The sequence below is a fragment of the Spermophilus citellus genome (genome assembly GCF_964194105.1).
Source record: "Spermophilus citellus genome assembly, chromosome: 1".
Taxonomy (NCBI): domain Eukaryota; kingdom Metazoa; phylum Chordata; class Mammalia; order Rodentia; family Sciuridae; genus Spermophilus; species Spermophilus citellus.
This window is the reverse complement of record NC_138182.1, coordinates 287,248,267-287,273,876: the sequence shown is the minus strand read 5'-3', so window position 1 is coordinate 287,273,876 and position 25,610 is coordinate 287,248,267.

Here is a 25,610-nt window from a genome sequence, read left to right as displayed (position 1 = left end):
GCAGGAGGCTCGCAATCAAGTTCCAACAAAAGGTCACATTTGAGATAAGTGGGAAGGAAGGGGTAATTGGCCCAGAGGCGCTAATTCCTCCTGGGCCAGCAATCTGATGCTGTGGGAGCCTTTGTTCAGGTAATTAAAACTGAGATTCCATGATAGCTCTAAAATGAGACCCTGGTGGCAGCAAGAGAGGAGAGGGGCCAGGAAGGGTGGCCCTGTGTGGATCGGTGGGCATGGCCTCCCCCGGCAGGGAGGGGTTTGCAAGGGGGGGGGGGTCAACAGCAGGGACCCACAAGGTCCCAGAGAGCCCAGGGTGGGGTTCGGGAGGAGAGACTGAAGACAGATTCGGAGGGTCCCCAGCTGCCTTTTCACAGGTGAGAGGTATCCCCAGGCAGGGTCAGGAGACAAAGGGAAGGGATGTCCCTCCTTCCCCAGACAAAGGGCTGCAGGCAGGGCTGCCTCCTCAGCAGGGGGAAGTGCCAGCCAGGCAGGCCAGTGGCTGGAGACCACGGGGTCAGCTGACAGGCAGGAGGAGGCCGGGCCTGCCCAGAGAGGAGGGAGAAAGCTGCACGTGCCGTCTCACTGTTTCTGTAAACAGGGGCAGTGTCACCTCCAAAGTGAGGTCCAGAGGGTACTGGACATCTCTGTGCTGGTGCTCCGTCCTCTCCCGAGGCCCACCCCTGAAGACTCTGCAGGCCCTTCTCAAACCCTGCTGGGAAAACACGCAGAACTCCCTCCTGTTTGAGTTCAAGTGTCCAGCGGTCGGCCTTGCTCTACTGTCCCCAGATTGTGCATAAAGACCCACTGTGGTTGGCGGCTGTGTGTCCACAGATGGCTTGGGCCTCTCTTGGGCGACCCTTTGTGCTTTGTGGTCCTTTTCCCAACTTGTGTCACAAGAGGGCCTGGTGCTACTGTTCCCTCCACAGAGGTCACGCGAGGCCCCAAGGGGCAGGAGCAGGTCCCTAGCAGGAGCCCTCGGGAGCCCCGGAGCCGCGCCTGCCCAGTCTTCTTCCACGTGGAAAAGCATCGTTTTCTTGTTTAAAAGAGGCCAGTGGAATTCTGAACTTCATTCCTCAGGCAGGTCTTCTTGGTAAAACACAGTTCTTCACAAGGTTCTCGGGGAACAGACTGTGATCCCAGCTACTCGGGAGGCTGAAGCAGGAGGTGGAAGTTCCAGGGCAGCCTCAGCACACAGCCAGGCCCAGTCTTGGGGATGTGGCTCAAGCGGTAGCGCGCTCGCCTGGCAGGCGTGCGGCCCGGGTTCGATCCTCAGCACCACATACCAACAAAGATGTTGTGTCCACCAAAAACTAAAAAAAAAAAAAAAAAAAAATTAAAAAAAAAGAAAAGGGCTGGGTTGTAGCTAGAGGCAACGGGCCCCGGTTCCACCACCAGTATTTAAAAATATGTATGCGTTTTAGTTTATACATAGAACAATCACTTCTGTCTAGATTTTAGGGTTAAGTAAAAGAAGAAGAAATATGGAAGTGAGATGTTTTTAGGCTAAAACAAAAATACGTGTCTCCTAAATGGAGATGGAGGGTGAAATGCCCCGTGAGTCTGTCTCCTTTCCCTGGTGTTCCTCCTCATTTTTTTTTAAAAGAGAGAGAGAGAGAATTTTTAAATATTTATTTTTTAGTGTTCGGTGGACACAACATCTTCATTTTGTTTTTATGTGGTGCTGAGGATCGACCCAGCGCCACGCGCATGCCAGCCGCTCCTCCTCATTTTGATGAGCACTGGCTTTTTGTTTGTTTCCGGTTTTGTAACTGAGGGAGAAGAAGAGGGTTGTCTTTTTGGTCGGAGACTTACCTTCCTAAGTAATCGGCACAGTGTGAGCTGAGGTGGTCCTGGGGATGCGTCCCTCCCGCCACACACCGGGAAGGTGGGGGCAGCACCTGAAGAGCCAGACACAGTTTCAAGTTATGTTTCACCTAAAGCCAAAAAAAGTGAGTGGGGGGCATGTAAAATAGACCCTCAAATACTGTGCTGCGTGGGGAAGACCCCACCAACAGGAAGTGGGAGCAGAGATCAGGAGCCTCCCATACACACAGCCGAGTTCCCTGGGGAGTCACACCTTTTTCACTTCTAGAGGGAGAAGACGGTTTCTGAAGGAGCCGGGAGATTGAAGAACGCTGAAGAACAGGGAGGCTTCTGCAGACGCGTCTTCAGCGGCTTCTCACACCCAAGTCTGTTTTGTCTTTATTTCCCGATTTGTGCTCACTCTGGTTCAGGCCAGGGGAGTCTAGAGAACTTATTTTGCATGTATAAGGCAAGAGGTGATTTCCAATATTATACGAGTATGATTTTCTCTGATATGAGAAAATGTGGATTTTTTCATGTACTTAGAGAGCATCTTCCAACAAAGTGCCTTCCACTAGTTTGTGAAAGCCGGGGCTGAACACAAACAGCTTTCATGTTGAGATAAATGTGGATTTTCTCATTAAATTCTAAACTGTTTGAACTTTTAAAAGACTATAACAGCTGTTAAGTGCTTAGAAAGAAATAGTCTGCAAACATTTCATTAGTCAGGACGTACTATTCATTTCCACAATTTGTTTTTATGCTGTAGTTTGAACTAATATGTTTTGCATTCTTTTGTACTAAAACAAGTCAGGTTCTCAGGCCTAAAAGCAAGGGCTGGTTCCTGTTTGAAGGTGCCTTTTGTAACAACAGGTTTCAGCAAAGCTGGACCAACTGACAAAAACAACAGCCACCCTTTCCTTTTCTTTGCGAGTTGTTTCCGTGGACCCTGGGTGAGCTTAGCTGTGTGTTGGGCAGCCGCAGGCTCTGCAGGGGTGGGATGTCCCTGGCCACTTTCCCCGGCTTCTGCTGTTCCTCCATCACCCTCCCCTCGACTGTGCTGAAAGACCACCAGACACAGCCACTGGTGGGCGGGCCCTGTCCTGAAGGCCTGTTTACCTGCCCCAAAGACAAGCCCCTGAGCAGGGCTCCCTCCTGAGGACCCGGAGCCCTGGCCCAGCCCCAGCCCAGCCTCCTATCTTAAGGTTTGCATTCCTTCCTAGGGCTGTAGGTGACAGATGACAACCTAAAGGCCTCCAGTGGTGGCTCTGGCTGGGTAGGCTCTGTTTTTCAGGGATCTTTGGAAAGCCCTGTCCACACGGGGCTGCCTGAGCTGCGCCCCACGGCCTCCCGGCATCCACAGACTGGCCTGCTCCCAGGAACAAGCTGTGGATGCTGTTTCTGAGCTGTCCCATGCCATGGCCAGTCTGTGTCGGAGGCAGGCCCCCCACCTCCCTCTGCCTTGGACCTTCCTGTGGGTCCCCGCTGCGGTGGTTTCCCGCTGTGCCACAGCAGGGTCTCCTCCTCATGTCTGTCCCTTGGCTCACCCCAGAGTGCTGTGTCCCTGGGTCTTTGGGGCATTGTGGTTCTTGGGAGGGTCTTCAGGGCAGGTCAAGACTTCCCCCTTCTCTGTGGTCCTGAGGCTGCATACTTGTGTCCCTGTCGGGAGACACAGGACAGACTCTACGCAGCAGGCGACTGGAGCCCAGGCGCGGCTCAGTCTGGTTGTTACCATTTCTGACTTCGATGGAGGCCCTAGGCAGAGCTTCTGCCGGACCCCAGGAGATGACCTGGACTCTCTGAGGCTCTGTCTGCTGGGGAAGGATGCAGGTGTGACGGGAGAGAAGGCTGCAGGCCCTGGGCCTCCCCTGGATACCTGGAGCAGGTCAGGGCCACACTGCTCAGCTGCGTGGGCCTCAGGTGCCTGCTGTGATCTGCCAGGAGAGAGGTGTTTGCACAGTTACCAGTGAGCGTGGGGTCCTTGCTCAGGAGGACCAGGGACCAGCCCCTGCCTGCCCAGTACTTGAGGAACAGGGGAGCAGCGCTCTGTGCAGCACCTCCCAGATCCCCCAGTTCTAGTGAGCCCTGGTGACCCACCTGATTTGCTCCATCTGAAGGCCCCATCCACCACTAACTCTGACCCTGGTCTGTAGTTGATGGCGGGGTGTCTCCACATCCCCTCGGGGAGAGTAGCCACCCTACCTGCTCAGCCTCCCTGTCCCGGCCCCACCAGGCTAAGGCATGCAGTCTTTCAGTGCCTCCAGGATTTCAGCAGGGCCTGCAGGGCTCTGACCCCTGTGGAAAGGGGCACCTTCTGCAGATTCGCTCCGAGGAGCCAGCAGCCCGTTAGGGCCCAGCACACTGAGGTCTAAGGGAGCTCTCATTTTCCTCCACACAGCTTTTCCTAGGGCTTCCCTGGAGACCTCCCGGGCACGGAGGTTGGGTACAGGAAGGTTCCTGGACTAGGCTCGGGATCCAGGTGGCCCAGGTCCTCATCTCCCTGCGGTTCCCACCCTGAACCTGGGCTCGCATGGACCCAGGACTGCTCCTGTCTCCCAGCCCCTGGCCCTCCTCCTGCCAAGCTCAGATGCTCTGGCCCACCCCAATTCCTGCCTCTGTTCAACCAGCCCCCAGACCCGGGCCAGAGGTTTCCTCACTGCTCCGTGTGAACTTTAACAGGGCAGCAGGCTCGCCCACATGGCCGCAGGACAAGCTAACAGCCACAGGAGAGACTCTCGGCAACCATTTTAATCAGGAAATTTTCCTTTTAACCCAATGTCGAATTTCAAAACGCAAATAAAAAGGACGCTTCCACTACCAGCCACCTCTACTTAGCAAGTGATGCCTACGGTACATGTTTTTAAAAATTATTTCAGATAGACCATTACTGGAGTTCTAGTTTTAAGCACAATTGATGAATCTAGTTTAGTACACACAGAGAAAAATCTGCTTTCTTTAAAAAAATATTAATCTTCTCAAAATGGGAAATAGTCTTTGTGTTAATAAGACTAGGATCTTAACAGGGGAATTAAGCTAATTTGCTACTTATATAAAAGAAACAGTAGGTACTAATGTAAGATACATAATGATCATAATAAAAGCCTGCATCTGCATATTACCTTGCAATTTCCAAAGACTGACATGAATTATGGATCATGCTGATCCAGCGACGCAAGACTAATCCAGTCTCCCTCCGACAGCAGAGTCTCTAGGTTAGGTCAACTGTGGTCACTCAGAGACTTAAAGAAAAGCCATTCCTTTCTTTCCGTGTCTGGGTGATTCTTTTTATTTTACTGAGACTCAGAAGTCCTGTGACCTGTACTGTGGTGGTTCTCGTCCTGTCCTCCTAGCCAGGGAGCTCCGGACCCCTGGGGCAGGGCTCTGGCCTCTCTGCCCAGAGCCTGGGGTAAGAGCCCCCTGGAGCTCAGGGTGGGTCTCTGAAACCAGTTTCACCTGTTGGAATCCAGCACTGGGCTTCCCGTTGTCCACTCCTGCTCTGTCCCCATCAGATGACGCTGAGGTTGCAGCACACAGTTCCCAGACACTGCTGGGGCACCTTCTCCCTGATGCACAAAGGAGACCTTTGTCACAGCCCCTGTGAGGCATGTGTGTCTCTGGCCTGGACAGAGTGACCTGGTTGGAGCCTGGCCCAGGGGCCACCCTGAAGGTGACCTGCTCCTGGGTTCTCCCGTCCAGCTCCAGAGACGTGTTTTGGACTGTGACCTAAATTCCCCAGAGGGAACCAGGAGGGCCGAGCAGTGCGGTAGGTGAGGGCTGCCCCCTCAGCTTGCCACAGCCCTGGTCCTGCATGGGAGCGGCCAGAGGGAGCCGGGAGCTGCCCCCAACCCCCGGTCGGCTTCTAAGAAGGGTTTCCATGTGGCCATGGCCACCGCAGGTGAAGAAGCCACGGTAAAGGGGCTTCTCTGGGGCTAATTATAGGCACACTCCTCCCACTGGTAGAGGAAATGTCTTTTGAGGAAGATTTTAGCTCACCTGAGGGTTTGTATCAGAAAATCTGTGGCTTATAAAGTCGTTTGTTATTTTGCTGTGATTTTTATACACAATGGAAGGGTGAGGAAAAGGTCAGCGATAACTCTGCGGCTGCATTTTAGCTAGGAAAAATGTAATATTGATCGATAAGAAAATGGAAAAAGCGCAACTATTAGCTCCTTACTTGATCTTGTGTGACCTTTACCCACTGCGTCGATTTTATTCTTAAATGTTATGTCTCCTGCTCGAAAGGTTTGTCCTGTTTAGTCCCTTATTTAATTAATACATGATCTTCTTCCCTCCCCCTAATGTCGGAACAAGGCCTTCTCCTTGACTCCCTTGTTGAACCACTGTCCTCGCGCAGGGTTTCCTGCACCTCCCAGACCAGGGCACCTGGCCCCTGGTCTGCGCGCAGCCTCTGCCGCAGCGGGCATGCACCGACTTGCAGGTCATGGGCACAGAGGCCCTGACAGCCCCAGCGACAGCTCACCTGGTGCTGGCCCCAGCGCACCAAGACGCCAGGGTCCCAGGGAGCACAGCCCGTCCTCTGAAGGGCAGACGGCAAGGCGCTCGCTGCCGAGGCCCAGCTCACCGACCCCGGCAGGAAGAGGGGGACTCAGAGCCAGCTCCTTTGCAAAGGGGGCCGGGCACCTGGTCCTGACCTGCCCAGGACTCATGAGGGCTGCCGTGGCCGATGCCATCCCGGAAGCGCAGGCCTGGGGACAGTCTGAGACCCATGTGTCCCGGCTCTGCTGAGGGGGTAGGAGGCCATACCAAAGGTGGGGCGCACAGTGCTGGTGAGCCCCAATGGTGGGCTGAGCCAGGGGTGGGGCTTCTCAGGGCCCGGCCGTGCCAGCCGCAGCCTGGACCAGCCTGAATAGTGTCTTCCAGAGTCGTCTCTACTGGAGCCTGAGAAAACGACCTGATTTAGAAGTGGGTTGTTGCTGTGTAAAGTTAAGAAGTCTTACTGGACCAGGGTGTGCCCGACCCCACAACAGTCCCTGGCAAGGGGAGTTTGGACCCAGACCCTGGAAGAGGGCCGTGAAGCCACAAGCAGGCAATGTGTCGGTGGCCCAGGTTGGCCAGGCCTGGAAGAGAGGCCCAGGACAAGTTCCCTGGAGCCTCTGAGAGACCCAGCCCGGCCCACCCTGACCACAGCTCTACGGCATCCAGATGGGCAAGAGAAGAACCTTCTTCTGTCTGAGTGCCCTGTCTGTGTGGCTCTACTACTGCAGCCTCGAGACACTAATCCAGGCCCTCAAGAGTGGAAGGGCTGGCCACGCCTGCCTCCGTGGGAAGAGGGGGAGTGCGGCGGCCCCTCTCCCCACATCCCTCAAAGCGGAGGGCAATGAGGAGGAGAGCGGCTCAAGGAGCCGGCAGAGGTACACTGCTCCAGGGGCCATGCCCAGCCCTGCCTGCTTCGCAGGGGTCCCGGGCACATGCAGGAGCCGAGGTCAGGAGAGCCTCTGTGACCCGCCGGAGGGTGCTCCAGCCCTCCAGGGTGTGCCAGACCCAGGTGCCGCCTGCTGTGGCCCCGCTGCCCCAGGCTGGGAAAGGCAATGGACCATGCTGGTCACCACATGGGCATCTGTGGTCCATGCCACCAGGCTGTGCTCTCCCTGCTGCCCACGGGGGACTCCCATCCCTTGGGGGCTGGACAGAGAGCAAGCTATGGCTGGAAATGTTGGGGAGAGCATTGCCCCACGGCACTGGGTCCCCTCAGAAGGCTGCCTGCCACTTCCAGGAAACCAACTGGCTCTGTGGTCGGCAGGGCAGCAGGAGGTGTAGCCGAGGAGTGAGTGCACATGGCTTGGTTTGGACCAGTGACCCCTGAACTGAAGATCCAGGGACACGTGGCCTGGGTCCTGCTGCGGGACCTGCCCAGTCATTCCACACCCGGCTATCTCAGCTCTTTGCAGGCCCTCTGCATTCTGTCCCTTCTCAGGGACGCTGGGGAGGAAGGATGCAGATAAGCCTCCCCCCAGGGCAGCTGGTTATCTGGCTCGACCTCTGGAGAAGCTGAAAGAGGAGTGTTGTCACCCACAGGAGATAGAGGGGTCGCTTGGCTGGGACAGCCCCCAGGCCTCCTGAGTGGTCAGAGGCAGGGCCCTGTGAAGACAGCCTGGACTGGGGCCCTGCCCGCCTGTCAGCACGTCAGTGCGCAGCGGCTCCAGACACCCAGACCCGCCAGCCTCCGGGGCACGCATGAGCGCCTGCATGAATTTGCTTCTGAAAGGGGGTTGGAGGCTGGGCCGTCCCTGCTCAGGGCTGCACACGTCTCCCGGTGGCACAGGCAGGCCACGCAGCCGGCGTGCAGCCACCACAGGATGGAGGTGGCGGGTGGCCTGCCGACATGCTGGGGCAGGTCTGGGGGTGGCAGCCTCTGGCTTCTGGGGAGGAAGAAGAAGGACCTGCTGCTCTGACTCAGTGCCACTCCGTCTGGAGACAAGGAATGTCCCCGCAGATGGCAGATCGGGCTTTGTGCTGGGTTCTGTGACTCTGTCGCTTTCATCGTCCAGGCCAAACCTGGGCACGGGGGGCGGGGGGGGGCAAAGCTGAATTAAATTCCCACGGGTTCTTCCTTCATTGGTGAGTGAGCAGCCTCCTGTCTGTAAAAGCCTTTAAGATAATCTCCATTTACTCAGACCAGACAGGACACCTAGCCCCAGAATCCTGTCCCCAGGTCGTGTGACAGTGGAGAATCAGAGAGCCAGCTCCCCCCGGTGGTCCCTGCTCTGAGTCCCTGTGACTGAGTGAACTGCCGAGGGGACCCGTGAACACCGTGGTGCCCGCAGCACGGCCTCTGAGACGCTGCGGTGCAGAGAACACCCACACCTGACCAGGCAGCTGTGGGGACAGCTGGTGGGTCCCCTGTCTGGAGTCTGGACAGCCTGACACACACTAAGATGCTGCGTGTTCTTAAGCAGCCTGTGCTGGATTCATTGTGAGGACCACTTCGCCATACAAATGACCTAATGTTGGCTGGGGGCTACGGCTGGGCTTGTGTCATGATGAAGGCAGTATTCTATAAGGCACATTTCATTACTCATGCCTACACGTGTGTCACCAAAATGAAAAAAAAAAAAAAAACTAGGGAAAAAAATGGTGATTTACAATCTTTTGAAGATTTTTCTGGATTATAAGTTCCATTCCAGTTTAACAACTTACCAAAATAATAAAAAATGAAATCTTAATATGCAACCAAGGAGGAAAAGGTATTTTTAATCAGCATACATCTTTAAATTACATTTTATATTCTCCACTCAAAAAAACAAAACAAACCCCCCCCAAACCAAAATCCCAGTAAAGCAAGGAAAGTGTTTGCTATTTGCATGTGAAAGACAAGTTGCACCCACCGTGAAAATGTGGAGGCCATTGTGCAAATGCTGACCTATAATAGAAACAGGGAGACCTAAAACAGGCTGCAGAGCTGCTGTCACGCCTAGGGGGGAGGCCTTCAGCACGTGGATAAATGTGGGGGACCTCGGCAGTGGCCTTGGGGACCCACAGGGTCCTGGGGTGGGTTCTGGTCTGAGGCTGCAGAGGACCAGCAGCCTGTGTCTCGAGGGATGTGGGCCTGGCGCCTCTCCTCCAGGGTGCTGGCCATTGACGGTGGTTCTCAGTGGAAGCCAGACCTGCCAAGGCAGAAGGAAGTGTCCTTACTTCTCGGAACTTTCTCTGGCTGCGCCCATTGTGCCTGGCCTTCCCTCCTCATCCCCGTCATGCACACGTGTGAGCACTCGCTGATAGAGCGACACTTGCCCATGCAGATGAGTGGGCCTTGTGTGCTTGTGCAAGAGCAGGATGCACAAGCAGGCAGACGACAGCTGCCTTTTCCAGAGGACAGGAGAGGGTGTGTTTTGAAGGTCATGGTGTGAGCATGGTTAATTAATTTGACTTTGTAGCTGCAGGTGCTGCTGCGCAGATGTTCTGGTGTCTCATGCTGGATCCAGCACAAGTCCCTGGGAGGTCCGCCCTTCATCCATCCAGCACCACACGTGGAGATCTCCACACGTCCAGGCGCTGGGCCAGTTCTGACCACATTCTGGAAATTCAGGAATAAATAGCTGGCAGGGACTCCCTGCATGTGCACCTTGCCCTCTTGTGGGCATTTGCTCAACGTCCCGACTCCTTGGATAGACCAACACCATGGCCACAGGTTCCTCAGCACAGGGCTGTCCAGACCTGGCTCATTAGCCATTGTGTGGGACGCCTGGACTTAGCCGGCACAGCCCACTTCCCATGTCCTGTGTATATTACTTATGAACATGGGCATCCAGCCAGGCCCTTTCTCCAGCCTAGCTTCCAGCGTGGAACGCAGCTTGCAGTGACCCACTCAGCACCAGAGCCACTTCACTCACACCTGCCAGGGGGTCCGTGAGGATGGTGCTGGGGCGCCTCGCGGCTCTGCTTTGGAGGTGTCTGGAGGAGTCTCTGCTAGTGGCGCTTTCCTGAGAAGGAGCATGGCGGATGGATTGATGGAGGGGTGAGATTTCAGGCTATCAATGGGAGGTGATCCCTGAGTCTAAACCTGGGATTTTCCCCTGGGTTGGTATGGCACATGGAGTCTCCAGGAAGACACAGTCCAAAGTCCTCTAGGGTCCCCGAGGTTTCATGCTCCTTTTGGCCAGTTCCTCTCATCCTCATGTGGGGTCTGTGGGCTTGAGGTTTCACAATGTGGGGACTGGGGACCAGTGGCCACTTCCTGTCTCTCCTGGAACCCCAGGCACTTATGGGAGCGGGAGGGCAGAGGCTGGTCCACAGTCTTGGAGCTGGCCTCTGCTGCACACACACAGCTGCCCTCAGGTTCCGGGGCCTGGTGCTCTCAGAGGGCGAGCTCCCAGCCAAGGGAGGCATCAGGTTTTCCTGCCGTGGAGCACGTTGCACCTGCCTCATACACGCACGCGTGAGTACATGCGTGGGCCTGCACACATCTGCACCTGGGCCTGCACACATGTACGTAGACAGGAGCACGTGTGTGCACATGGCTGTGTTGTGTGATTTCAGCGTGGTGCGTTGGTGCCACTCTTGTGGCTGTGTTCCTGGTGACATTTTTACACAGGAACATGCTGTTAGGAACTCAGGAGGTCTCTGCAGACAACTTGTCCCACGGCCTCACTCCAGAGGGAGAACGAAAGCAGGTGTCCGGTGGGTCTTGCCTCCCTGTGCTCCCTGTGAAGGCGTTTGCTCACCTAGGAGCTGACATCGCAAGTGTCTCCCTGCACAGTGAGAGGTGCCTGCCGTCTGTGCAGGTGCTCCAGCCAGCAGGGAGGAGCGGGTGCTGTGCACATGGGGCTCAGAGGCAGCAGTGTCCCTTTCCACAGATGTGGGTATGGAGGCGCAGAGCCCGCCCTCCCCAGCAACTCCTCCCCAGAGAGCCAGGCCCTCCAGCAAAGGGAAGCTGGGCCCAGAGGGGCACGGGGACGCCCAGGCTTTCTGAAGGTGAGAGGTCTGGGACACTCTGCAGCAATGTCCAACTCAGGTGTGTGGCCTTGTCAGCCAAGCCCAGGCCTGGGCTGATGACCAGATGACTGGTATGGGGGAGGCACGTCAGTGCTTGACCAGAGTCCTATGGTCAGCACACTGCAGCTGCCCAGCAAGTACCCTTGTGGGCTGGGCTGGGCTGGGGCTGGCTCAGCCTGAGAGACCTCAGGAGGACCAAGCTGGGCCTGTTTACCCCCATGCCACTGTGACCCTGAGAACCGGCCGTCCCACAAATGCCCCCTGGCCCCTCCTGGGCCACCTCCTCCCCGGTCCTGACTGCACCTGGGCATTTCCTGCTCAAGCTGACCCTCTCTGTGAGGCTGCCTCTGAGGTCACCTGCATCTGTGTAGTGGGGTAAGGGCCACGTCCTGGGGTGTGTGCTGCTGGTCCCCAGGAGGGCCCTGTGCTGGCCCTGTGCTGGCCTGCCTGTGCTGGCCTGCCTCGGTGGGGCACTTCCGTGGTCAGGTGGCAAAGAGCTTGAACAAGAAGGCCACGTGGGGGACCTTTGCCTCCCTCACACCCAGGACCATGGGGGTGAAGGAGCTCCTGGCGAAGCTCAGGAGGGAGGGCTCGGCGGGGTCTGCGGGAGCCGCCGGGAGGGGCTGACCATGGAGAGTCATGGGGCAGAGGCCCTAGGCCATGGTCTCCCATGTCCTGTGTGCTGACCATGGCCCAGGCTTGAAGAGGGTGGTGACAACACCCATGACCTGCATTTCCCTGGCCACAGGGTGCCACCGCCCCTTACCTGCACCGGCAGGGGCTCCGTTTGTGACGTGCTGCGTCATGTCAGGAGCACCAGGCCCAGGTCGCTTTGTCCTCTCCCCGTCAGGTCTCTCCAGGGCCAGTCAGTCCTGCCAGGAGGCTGCTGGGGACATCTCGCAGCACCGCGAGGAACGTCACCAGGCACCCATCGTGAAGGAAGGCGCTCCTTCCTCCCGCCAGGGGACTGGTGCTCGGCGGCGGCCTCCTGGGAAACCCAGGCTGGGCCCGCAGCACTCTGTGGAGGGGAGGCTCCCTCAGGGCCGAAGGCTGTCTCAGACTCCACCAGAAGCAGCGTGAGACACGGGCTCCTGGAGCTGCTGCGGGGCTGAGGACAGCTGGCTGCAGGGGACACCGGCCAGGACGGGTCCCTTCCTCCCCTGTGGGGAGTCCCAGAGCTGCAACGCTGGGACCCTTCACTGAGGCCTTGGGGTCGGTCTCCATGGTACACATCACGCAGGCGCACACACGGGCTCACACTCACTCTCACAATGACGCCAAGTGCAGTGGACTCCAGTGAGCCCCCTCCACAGCGCGCACTGTGTCCACACCTGTGGTGGTGCACCGGAGGGCCGCTGCCCATGGCGAGGCGGGCAGCTTGAGCCAGGCCCAGAGGAGGGTGCTCGAGGGCACCCTGGGGCAGCCTGGAGAACAGGTGGAGCGCCGAGGAGCTCACGGCCATTGCAGGTGTGATTTACACGTGGCGTTTGGGAGGAGAGCTGTGTGGCTCCATTGGCAGGAGGGGCCAGCCCCACTCTCCCATGGCACCTGGACATGGCACGTCTCCACGACCCTTCCTTGTGAGTTAGCCATGGGGTGAGTGTGCGTGTGAGGGTGGTGTGTGTGTGTGCACGTGTGTGTGTCTATGCACGTATGTGCTTGGTGAGTGTGCATGGCCTTTGTCATCATCCAGCAGGTGTGTGGCCCTTGGGTCCACGTAGAGGGTGCACTCCTGACTGTGGACCACGAGGCCAGAGAGGGCTGGGAGTGTGGAAGCCGGGGGACACAGACGCGCCACCTCTGCTCCCGGAGCCCTGGGCTGCGCTGCCCAGCCCTGGGCTCCCTTCCCCACCGGGGCAGCTGGAGGGTTGGGGCTCTGGCCGGGCCAGCCCTGCCATTGCTGCTCACGGTCTGGCTTCCTATGTTTGTTTCCGGGTAAGCTCTTGCTCTCCTTGCTTCCAGGAGGAGGCTGGGCTCCTAGGCTGGCCTGTCAATCACTGGGACACTCCCTACCACCTGAAGGCCCAGGTCCTACAGCCTCCTGGGCAGCACTGCCTGTGCCCTCCCGGGCCTCCACTCCTCCAGCACCGAGCCTCCCAAGGCTGCCTGCTGCCTCCTCCTCCCTCCAGCTCAGCAGCAGTGCTGAGGGACTCTGGGGAGGAAGGCGCCTGGGAGCCCAGCCCTGCGGCCCTCCCGCGATCACCTTCCTCCCTGGCCCCCTTTCTCCTTTCACCCCTTTTCTTTTGGATACTCTATCCTGGAATGGTGAAGGCTGGGGGGGCCACAGGGCAAAGAGACACAGTGGCCGCTGGCTCGGAGCCCCAGCCCCACAGTGTGCTCAGGGCAGGGCCCTCCCTGAATGTGGTGCCGGAGGCCCTGGCAGGAGAGGCCAAGAGAAGCCTGTGCTTGTGGGCAAGGGCACTGGGAGCCGCCAGGCCCTGGACTTGGTCTTGGGGCCTCACGTTATAAAGGAAGCACCTGCCTTTGGCTGTTCAGGCTTCACTGTCCCTGAACAGAGGACCCTGGCTGCCCCCACGGTGACATGGGGACATCTCGTTGAGTTTTAAATGGAGAATGTAGACACCACCTGTGTCACAGATGCTCTCCACCCAGAGGGACTGGCCCCATGGCTCCCTGGAGAGCTGCCTTCTGTGTCAGGTACTTGTGTGGGTGTGTCTGTGGCACACTCATGCACGTACACATGCACACAGCACACAGGCACACAATGCACGTGCTCTGAGCACACACGTGCACACGTGCACGGTCACACACGTGCACGCAGAACCCACATCTTTGCTGGGCCTAGATTCCAGCACCTGAGTCTCTGTGGCTTTCTGGGCTGGGTGGGGGGTGCGGCGTGCCACTCCCTGGAGCTCTGTGCTGCCAGGGAGGTGCTGGCCCTCTGCACCTGCACTTGTCCCTCGGCTTCCCTGGCCTCTGGCGCTCTGGCAGTGACAGCTGGGAGGCCAGGACGTGTCAGCCGGTAACCTTTCCTCACCTCTCCCTGTCACGTCTGCGTCTCTGCCGCTGTGGTATTTGGAAGGCTCTCACTGCTGCAGCCCTGTTACAGGACGTGAGCCAGCGGCTGCCAGATGACACCCGTCAGCTGGCCGGAGCGGGCGCCTGACCTTGCAGGCATGCGCTGGATTGGGGAGGGCAGGCACAGTGGCCATCTGGTGCATTCCAGAGGCTCTGAGCCAGGTGGTGACAGGGGCCACCTCATCCCTGTGGAAGCTCCCTTCTGGGGCCTGAGAGACCCTGGCCCACACGGGCCTCAGTCCCACGTCCTCAGAGCCTCACTTGACATGGAAACACCATGGCACAGGAGCACTGACCCCTGGGCCTGCACTGACCTGCTGCCTCTCCCACCTCTGCACCTGGCCCAGTGCCTCCCGGCCACTCACAACTCTCCAGGCTGGGCGCGCCATACACCACCAAGCCAGCACTCAGGCTGAGCACGCCCAAGGAGCGCCCCTGCGCCGCAGCCCGTCTGTGCCGTGTGGTGGGCACTGGGGTGGCTCAGGGCCACCTCCGTCTCAGGGCCACCAAGGAGGAGGAGGCTGGGCCGCTTGGGCTCTCTCTGGGTTTCAATGTCTATGCAGCAACTACGTTTCTTCATGAGGTGACAAAGAACTCAATGGCCCCTCTGAGTGGGTGCGGGGTCCTGTGAGTTAGTCTGGGTGCATGGAGCTCCACCCTCAGCCCTGTGATGGTGTGTGGGGTGCTGACGGTGGGGCGTTGGGGGACGGCCACTGGGCAGCTCTGAGAGCAGCCCTAGGGGAAGAGCCCCCGGCCGCGCCCAGTCCACGCGCGTCTTTCTCTGGGTCAGTTAGACACCTAGGGAAGGTAGTCTTCTCGCTCTTGTTTTAATAGGTGCCTGATGCTAGTGGCTTCAAGTAAACTAGGTGGATTGGCCGAGAGGAGCCATGGTGTACATTTAACTTCAGTCGAAGGTTGTGAATTGAAGGACCATTAGCTGCCGTTGGGTTTCAGAGCTGGGCCAGGGGGACCCGCGGGGCTGGTGGGGCTTCTTCCTCCTGGAGGGTGAGCCTTCGTGGCCAGTCTCAGCACAGGTGGAGCGAGGTGGGGGCTGTGGAGGCTGGTGTTCTCTGTGGCCTGGGGGAGGGTGGAAGGCTTCCCCAAGGGGCTGGAAAGGGCCATCCGAGCGTCCTCTGGCATGGCGGCAGAGCCACTCCGAGGACTGCAGCAGGAGGGGCTTGGAGGCAGGTGCAGCCTGGACCCCCGTCACCATGGTCTCCCCGAGGCAACCTTGGTGGAGGCACTTGCGTTGGGATGCAAGGGATAAGAACCCTCTCAAGGAAAAGCAAGCAGGGTGCAGGTGAGGCCATCAGGCTTTGCTTCTGGAAGGGAAGCGCTGGCCACGGAGGCACTCCAGCGCCTGCCCAGGCGTGTCTGGCCTTCAAACAGAGGCAATCTGAGCCTCCCTCTGATTCTAGCCATGGGGGGCTTTACTCTAATTTCCTCCTAGGAATTCTTAGTTATCGTTGTTTCCTCATGGAAAGAAACGCCCCAGACTTTGGGATGGGCAGCGTCTGCGGGATCCTTCTGACTGAATGCTGAATCTCTGGCGTTGGCCCCTGCGGGTGTGTGCCTTGGTCTTAGTCTCAGCTATTACTGACTCCACCGAGTTAGGAGTTAGCCTGGGGAAGCAGGTAGCAGTGCATATAATTCCTGTGCCCAGAGGTGGCCTCAGCCCTGTCTGATGGGGGCACTTGGTCATGCCCCGTGGACAGACCGGCGTTTGCAGATCTCGCCGTCCTGAACAAACAGCATGTGCACTGTGTTCCAGGACTCGTCTGCACTGGTGGGATGTCCCCATTCCCTCATTAACTGATAGGGTGTCAGGGCTCCTGTTCACCCTCTGTGTGCAGGAAGGTCAGAGGTTACCCAGGGGGTCACTGTGCCTGACTACCACCCTCCGTGTTCTGTGATTTTCCTGTGCCTTACAGTCATTGACTTCTGACAATATCCTTGGGAGCACGTTGCCCTTGGAGGCGACCCCTGGCTGGGGGACACCAAGGAGCCAGGGGGCTGTGCTAAGAACATGCCTTTGTGCTCTCAGAAGAGGAAAGTGGAGACAGAAGCATCTTTTAGCAGAGATGGCTGGCGATTCCTCTGCCCCGATGCTGATGGCCATCCCTGACCAGTCGCCTGCGTTGAGGACGGAGCCTTTCTGCAGGCAGGTGGTCAGGGCTGTGCTCTCTGAGACAGGCAGGGTACTGGGCCAAGCAGCATAGGCAGCGGCTCAAGTGGCCATTTCCTTGGGGGTCCCTGACTGCAGTAGTTGCTGGAGTGGGGAAGAGAAGTGGCTGCCTTCTGTCCTGGCCTCTGAAGGGAGGTGTCCATGGGCCTGGGAGGGTGCAGCCACGTGCTGCCCAGATGCTTCTGTAGGAGCCACAAATCTCCACGCCAGGCCTGGCTGGCCCTGGTGCGTCCAACCACCATGTAGCTAAACGGCTCTGCTATTACTACAGAGCACGTAAATGGTTATTCCATTTGCAGATTACATGTAATTGTGCTTGGCCTGTGTCAACTCCAGGTTTAATTGGTGTGTAGGCTGCAAGGCATGAATCACGGCACGTGTAATTTACTTATGCAATAAAATTTACCGTTAACCGAGAGAGGAAAAATAAAGAGAAAAATAATATGTTCCGTACTATAATTACACAATAAAGTTGGGATTTGAAATATCACCTGGCCTGGGAAACATGAGGCAGCACAGCCATCAGTTCAGCTTGACGCTTAGGAGGGGCAGTTCTGATGTCCGGGGCCAGCTGGAGGGACCAGGAGGGTCCTGGAGGGGCTTGAGAGCCAAGACACTGCTGAGGGGCGAGGTGGCAGGACCAGAAGCAGGCAGGGGACGAACAGAGAGGGAACGGACAGAGAGGGGACGGACAGAGAGGGGACGGACAGAGGGGTGGGTCATGAAAGCCGCTCAGTGTGAGCCCAGCTGTTTGCACAGAGAGGAACAAGAAGGCAAACTGCTCCCCAGGGTTCTGTCCACCCACAGGTCTATCTACCACTAGCCTGAGCTTGATACGGCCTTCAAGCCGAGTGTCAGGCAGCGGTCATCTGGCTCCTCCACCTTCTGCAGAGACGTGGCTTCTCCTCATCCCCTCTGGGGCCCACCTTCTACCACCTGCTTGTGAGTGACTCCAGACATGAGGACAGAAAGACCAAAGGGACCTTGGGGATCCCATGTGTCCCTCCCTGGCCCTCCTGGGCTGGAGGGGTCCTCTCCCAGTAGCTTAGCCTGAATCCCTGGCCCTTGGAGGCAGGGTGCAGGCTGTGACCCTCAGCGGGGATCTTTGGCGTGCTGTGTAGGCGTTGATGGCCATGGGCCCTGGAGACAGCCCAGGGAGGAGGACAGCAGCCCAGCCCAGCATTCCACGTGGGTCTGGGAGGTTGCCACAGGTGTGGACTCCCAGGGCCTGGCGCCTGCCCTCAGTGCTGTGGCTGCTGCTTTGGGGACCAGGGAGGCTTGGGACAGTGGTGCCCACTCCCTAATCATGTCTCAGTGGACACTGCTGGGAGGGAGGCCTCCATCCCAGGGGCCATCCTGCAGTCTCCTGGAGCAGTGTAGCGGTGCCCACACGCCCCACGCCTCCCACGCAGCCAGGAGGCCCAGGGATGCTCCAGGCCCAGCCGGCTCAGCCCGGCAAACCCCTTACAGCAACTGTCCTGCGAGCAGGAGCACAGTCTGGACAGTGTGGCAGCAGCAGGTCAGAACAGCGGCCACTCTCTGTCCCGGGCAGCAGGGACTGTGCAGAGGAGCAGTGCTGTCCTCCAGCAGGCCGAGCTTGGCACCGCCCCTCACACAGGAGCAAAGAGCTGCGACGTGAGGTCCAGGGCTCTCAGCTCCATCATGATCTGCGGGACACGTAGGGCCCATTGCTGACCCAAACGTCACCACTGTTTTTCAGCTTTTAATAAGAATTTGCCTGGGCTGGGGCTGTGGCTCAGCAGTAGAGTGCTCGCCTAGCACATGTGAGGCCCTGGGCTTGATCCTCAGCACCACATAAAAATAAACAAATAAAATAAATGTATTGTGTCCAACTACAACTGAAAAATAAATAGGGTGCCCATCCTGAGCACCCTTCGAGGTCCAGAAGGGGTCTTGCCCCAGCACCTCGTCCTGCTGTCCCCAAGCACATCCCCATAGGTGGCTGGGGACCTTCATGCCTCATTTGTCCAAAGCACAGAGGTCCACCAGCCACTTGATGCTCCATGGAGGAGCAGGTGGGAGTGGCTCCCTGCTGCTGGCGGGACTCAGGGAGAGCAGCAGGCGCAGGCTGGGAGCTGCTCTCTGGCTCCAACAGAAGGGCATCTGCACCGACGGTGCCCAGAGCAAAAGCAGGCAAACCCACTTCCCGGCACTGCTATTGACTGGGGCCAGCACAGGTGACCTACTGTATGAGGGGAGATGGGGTCAGAGGGCCCAGGGGCCACTCAGTGTGGAGACAGAGGGACAGCGGGCACCAGGAGGTTTCAGTGCTGGGCAGTAGCCCCGCAGGCAGAGAGCACCATGCTGTTTTCACTCAGGGAAACTGAGGCTCAGGGAGGTCAGGTAGGGATGGGACCCCTCTTGGGATCCCCAGCAAGTTCTCTAGCTCACCTCCATGTAGGCGTCTGCTGGCCCTGCTGCCTGACCAGCACTCATCCGGCCCATGCCTGAGCAGGACCCCACGTGGAGCTTGGCCGGGTCTGGGCCACAGGGAGGTCCACAGGTTCTGCAGAGAACCCGACCCTTGAGCAAGAGGAGGGCCTCCGCTGCAGAGTCTCCCGTCCAGTGGGTTCCGTGGGTCTGGGCTCACAATGCCAGAGGACCCTTGGCCAACACTGGCTCAGTGGAGGTTCAGGGGTGGCGGCCCCGCTGCAGCCGAGGTGAGGAGGGTGGCCTTCTCACACCTGCCTGCCCGTCCGCCCCTCTCTGCCCTGCCCTGCCCTCCTGACAGCATGCTCCCAGAGCTCACCATGTGGCATGGTCACCCAGTGTCCTTGTGGTTGGGTGGTCAGTTTGCATGAGGCACCCACAGGCAGGCGAAAGTCGCTGCCCGATGTGCTCACCTTTGTGGAGCTGGGCTCCATCAGTGTGCCCTGCGGCTCCCTCCAGAGGCTTGTCCAAGGCTCCATGCGGCGTCCATCTTTGCTAAGACCCATGCAGACGGGTCCTGCAGGCTTCTCTGCTCACTGCTTGTTCTGTAGCTGGTTTGTGGGTGACTGGGCCAGAGGCTCGTGGCTCCTGGAGAGTGCCATCAGGGTGGCATGGCGTGACACCAAGTGGGGCATGGGACGGGGCCTGTACCCACTTTAGCTCTGCCACTCGCCTGTGGCGCCGACACTCGTCATGGAGCCATGGGATGACAGGGGAGTGCAGAGCCTTCTGACCAAGCATGACAGTGGAATCTAAGCTTTGGTGGCTGTGGTCTGAATTGATCTCCTGGAAATAAAAGTGATAGCAGAGGGTGGCCTCCCACTGCCTGGACCGGCCAAGGGCCGTCCGCTCCCTCTTGTGGAGGTGAGGTGCTCTGTGGAGCTGAGAGCAAAGGCCCAAGCAGGCAGGTTCCCGCAGAGCCTCCCGGGCTGCACAGACCCCTGCGACGAGTGCAGTTCCCCCAGGGGCCTGCCACTTCTGCACGCTCCCCACAAGCTCCTCGCTTACCCAGCTGGGCTGCTTGTGCCCAACACAGTGGACCTGCGGCTCGTAGTCCTGGGCCCGTCCTGCACACTGGGGTGCTGCTTCCCTGGCCTCTGCCCACGGAGGCCAGTGGGGCCACCCTATGGCGTGTGTGACAGTTATGGCCACAAGCCGTATGGTCAGTGGTTCCCGGCCAAGGAAACTGACTTGAACAGAAGGGGACGTATAATTCCTGACCTGGTGAGGAACCCGCCCCACAGCAGGGCGTGCTGGGTGCAGAATGTCCACCAGGGGCCAACTGTGGGTGAGGGTGCAGGCTCCATCCCTGGCACAGGACGGTGGTCAGCCATGTGAGGCCTCCTGGCAGCTCTCATTCACAGGGGGAGAAGAGCGGAGGCCCTGGTGGTCAGCGTGTCCTTGTCTCAGGGCAGAGAGTGCAGCTGGACCCAGCCTCGAGCTGGCTGCAGGCTGAGTCGCGGGAGCCCTTCAGCCCTCGTCCCTGCTTGGAGGCTGGGGCAGTGCTGCCCGAGGGCCCTGAGGTTCCAGCTGCCTCATGAAGCTCCCCTCTGCTGACTCACCCTCAGTCTGCCTGTCTCACGCCTCACGAGTGACCCTCGGTTCAAGGTATGGGGTTGGGGGTGTTACTGCCCCTTCCACCAAGTGCTGGACTGCACAAGTCCCGGGTGCTGCACCCACTCTGCTATCCGGGTCCACACGCGTGGATTCCTTCCGTGTGGGTTGCTCTGGAAGGAATGCTGGCGGGCGGGCTGGGTCGACTCACTCCACAGACCTGTACCCCAGGACATTGCAGGCCTGAACTCAGCCACTGGGCTCACAATGCCAGAGGACACTCGGTCAACAGTGGCTCAGTGGAGGCCTCAGGGGTGGGGGCTCAGATGTGTGCCATGACATTTCCAGCAAGGGCCTGCGGAGCCTGGCGTGGCCTGCCCCTGGGATACGTGGGCCAGCGCACTGTCTCCCCAGGGACTCCTGGCTAGGACAGGGCCCAAGGCTTCAGTGGTCATCACCATCCTGCACACAGGTAGCCCTGGGCCAGAGTCCCCAGGGAGCCAGGGAAGGCCTGGGCTGGGTGCTGGCCAAGAGGCCGGGCATGCACCACGCTGGTCTCTAACTGGCCTCTCCTTCTTCCTATTTTGGTGCCAGGGGTGCTTAACCTCTGAGCACATCCACAACCCTTTTTAATTTTTTATTTAGAGACAGGGTCTTCCTAAGTTGCATAGGGCTCACTAAGGCTGAGGCTCTCTTTGAACTTGTGATCCTCCTGCTCGGCCCCCTGAGCTGCTGGGATTTCAGGTGTGCACCACCTCACCTGGCTCTTTTAATTACAAAGCCGGGAGGCTCTGACCTGCCTAGGACTCTCTGAATCACCAGCTGCCATCAACGAGCTCTGAGGGGCAAACACAGTGGGTGGCTCTGCCACCCAGCTGTCACTTCACTTGCCCTGGCTCTGGTGGCCAGTATGCTGTGGACCCTGCCATTCTGGACCCACTCCCCTGGGAGCCAGGGCTGGTGGTGGCAGCACCCACAGGTGGCCACAGCAGGCTCTGATTCAGAGTGTCCCTTCCCATCCCAGCATTGCTCAGTGCCCCGGGGAGGTGTTCTGCTGACCTGAGGGACAGCAGGTGTGTGAGGGGCCTCCGTGACAAATGTGTGCACTCTGCGTCCCTGGTGCCTGTCACTATTTTGCTGCAGTCTATGTTTGTCTTTGGCAGTTCTGGGTGGCGCCAGCACCCACACACCCTAGGCAAGTGCTCCGACTACTGAGCAACACTCCTGCCCCTCTTCTTTCTGTGGCAGCCAATATGTTATTAGAGCCACTCTGGGACACTCTGAAGCCAGCACATGCTGTCATCAGGGCACCTGTTTGCTCAGGTCTGGCCTCAACCAACTCTAGTGCCTCGCCCTGGCCAATCTCCCTCAGTGCCACACTCCTGTCCCGTCTCTGCCATAAACACGGGCAGCACCCGGCTTTTCTTCTGGGCCAGACCCCTCCTCCTGACCACAGTTTGTGCCTGACTTCTGGACTCAGGCTGTCATGGTTTCTGAGGGCTATGGTGAGGCCAATCCCCGGGGCAAGGAGAGAGTCAGGAAGGAGCTGGCTTTCTGGATGCAGCCTGCAGCAGGCCCAGCCAGTAGCTCTGGTTCCCAGAAGTCAGGGACCTGTGGTCTGGAGATAAGGGCTGGGTCAGGCCAGCCTAGGTGCTCTCTGGGGCCTAGGGGCCAGGGGTGGGAACCAGAGCCCGGGTCCTCCATGCCCCAGGCCTACACCTGCACTGTCACTGTTCTGGTCATGCAGCTGTCTGGCTATAGGACCAAGCAGACCACAGTGTAGACTATCACAATTGTGCAGGACAAGTCCAAGCAATTTTTAAATAGTCTCCAAGCCTATTTCCCTCTGACCATGTGTGTCTCTGTTTAAGTGGCACACAGCATTTATCTATGTCTATTTTTTAATTTTACCTCATTGTCCACCAAGAGATGTAATCCCGTATTCCCTGGTTTTATTTATTGTGCACCAAGATCCACCCAGTAGCAGGTGGGGGTCTTGGTGGGCAGTGGCTTGTGTCGCTACACAGCGGTTGTCAAATGATGGATAACCCTGCAACAAAAACTTGCAGACACACACCCCCTATCTGGAAACTTCTGTGGGATGATAAGCCATGATCTATTTTAAACACAGGACGGCCCTTTGAAAGGCGCTCAGTGGCAAGCCAGGCCGCATTTGGAAACAGGAGTGTGAGCCCCTTCTTCGCTCTGCTTGCCTGTTCACAGACCTCTGCACCCCCAGGTAGGGACACCTGCATGGAGGGTGTTTCGAGGGGGACGTCCCGTGAAATGAGGGGAGAAGATGCTCAATGTCAAGGAGAGTAACGTACACCATACGGGAAACCAGAAGAATAAGATGGATGGTCTCTGGCCTGGGGATGCAGCTCGAGGCAGGCACCTGCCTGCTGGACAAGGCCCCGGTTCCATCCACAGCACACAGAGAAAACACGGGAAAAAGAAAATGCTCTGATTTCTAGAAACATTTGAGCTGAAACAAAATCGCGACATGTTCTGTGGGGCAGGTGAATTGGGCCCCTTTGTATGGAGATGGCCAGCCGCCCTGGGCCATCTCCAGGCGCTGATCCAGCAGAATCCCTGGGTCAGCTGTGTCCAGGCTCTGCAGCTGCTGTGCTGTTTGCAGAGCCACAGAAACAGGTGAAAAGTGGCAAACGCACAGATAGCCCCTGACCAGCCGCCGCCGCAGGTGAGGAGCCCTCAGGATCCACATCATGAGGAGACCAACAAACCCAGGCCCCAGGAGGGGCCAGTGGGCAGAGTCCTGCAGGCTGCAGGCCCCACGGGCATGATCTACGCCCAGCAGCCTCTGCACACAGGCCTGGGGGGAGGCCTGTTCCAAGAGCTGCCCCTGCCCCCCCACGGGAACAGTGGTGACCCTCCAGAGCGTCTTCACCGACTGCAGCAGGAACGTTCTGATCCAGCCTCTATTCAGAAGCTGGTCCCTCAGGAGACCTGAGGGGGGGCCCAGTGCAAGCCTTTCAGGGCTATGTGTGACGTCACCTCTGTCTCTGGGTGACTCTGGACTCCTCCATTTAGCGTTTTCCTCAGTGTCTGAAGTGTATCTTGGCACAGCCACGGGGCCCTGTTGTCCCCTCCAGGTCACCAGCAGCCATTAGGAGCCCTGTTTTCTACCAGGACAGAGGTTGCTTTCCCAGGTCCTGTAGGCCTGGCCCATCATCATGGGTCAGATAGGGCTGTCTGTCCTTCCCATCACCCGAAGACTGTCACCCTGGCACTACACTCTGGAACAGTCCCCGAAGCCCACCCCACACATGGGGCCGGGAAGGTGCCCAGGTCCAAGCAAGCACACAACCCATTTCCACTCTGTAGGTGCCACACAGGAGCAGGTGGACCCCTGGACTTCAAGGTTCTGCTGTCCTGGTGTCGCCACCTCCTCCTTTAGGGCCCACGTTCACAGAGAGGAGAAGGGTCCGTCCTTCCTTTTCCATCTGGGACCAACAGGAGCCATCAGATGAGAGATGGCAGGTCTGAATCCCCCACCCTGCCACCAGAGACCAGCAATGCTGCGTGTGCCCACAGCTGTTGGCGCTGACACCCGGCCTCCGAGTGCCGCCACCCGCAGCTGTCTCCCAGTCCTGGGGTGTCCTCGCGCAGCCTGGTAGCAGGGCCTGCCTACCTACTTGTCTACACAAATCATGCTCTGCCCAGGTGCATGCTGTGCACAGCTGTGGTCTGTGTTCAGGCTGATCATCTTGAACTTGGGCTAATGTTCCATGAAAAGGGGCTCTCTGTTATCAAATTCATTAATTAAGGTCCCATTTGCAGTCTGGAGGTGGATGAGAACCACTGGATGCTGGGGCCGGTCTTGCTTCCTCCAGAGGAGGATACTGTGGGAGGGGCAGGGACCAGGAAAGGGGAGGGACCCAGGAGTCAGGACAGGAGGCCAGAGCCCAGTGTCTCGCCTCCCAGAGGCAGGACCAAGTTCTCCAGACCCTCTGTGTCACGCCCAGGAATGGCGGGCAGGGTGTCGACAGGACTGGGGGACTATGCGGCCCGGTGGAGCAGGTGGATGTCACTCCTGCTGCCAGGACACTCTGCTCAGGAGGGCTGTAGGCACAAGCCCCAGAGACCTCCTTAGGGTGGGCAGCAACCAACCAGGCCCAGTGTGGAAGGAGCTGGGCTGGCTCCTGGCCCACTAGAGTGGCACAAGGGCTGGCACACAGGGTCCCAGCTGCCTCTTCCTTGCTCTGTCTTTTCCTTGTTTATTCACCCCACCTGCTTTGGGGTCAGTGCCTCCTGGGACACACCCCGGCTACCCCACACAAGGAGACCAGCAACAGTGTCCCTGACTCAACATGGCCCTACTCTAGCCCCTCACATGCCAAAGGGCCTGCTGGCCCTGCTCCCCCGCCTGCAGGTGTGACTGCCCTGGGGGCCCTTGCCTACCCACAGCAGAGGCTGGCGCTCTCTGCACCTCCCTGTGAGTGCACACTCGTGGGAGAAGCAGGGGTGGGTCTGCGTACAACAGTGCCCAGGGCAACCCAGCCTCTCCCCAGAGATGGAGTGAGGGGGGCAAGGGCTGCTCGTGTTCCTTCTCTCCTCCTTGGAGCAGAGCCTGCTGCTGGGGACCCCTTCGCACCTCCCAGGGTGTCCCTGTGCAGCACCTTCTCCTGACCTTGTGAGACTCCCTCAGCCAAGGGCAGTCCTAGGAGCAGAAGCACGAGGTACGTCAGGACGCCCTGGAGGCACAGGTGTGTCCCAGGAAGGCAGGGCCCTGGACTGACCAGATCTATGGCCTACAGCCTACCCCTTGGACATATAAGGGCCAAGCACCGAGTGGTTCCCTGTCTTCTGTTCTCCCCATGCCCCCAAGCTGCTAGCTCGACCCCCAGGCCTCCCCACAAGGACCTTAGCTCAGACTCCTCCTGCCATAGCAGTTGGGGACTGAGGGGTCAGATGCCAGGGAATGTGGCCCCTGTCACCTCCACTGAGCTTCCTTCCCTCCACCTGCCCTTCCCTGTTGGACTCACTCCACTCACCCCCTCCCTGCTTTTTTCCCTCTTTCCCTCCTCCAGGCCCCTGCTCTGCCCTCGGGCTCCCCTCCATCCCCTCCTTCGTCTCCCCCTCTCCACCCCTCCTCTAGTCCCTTCTC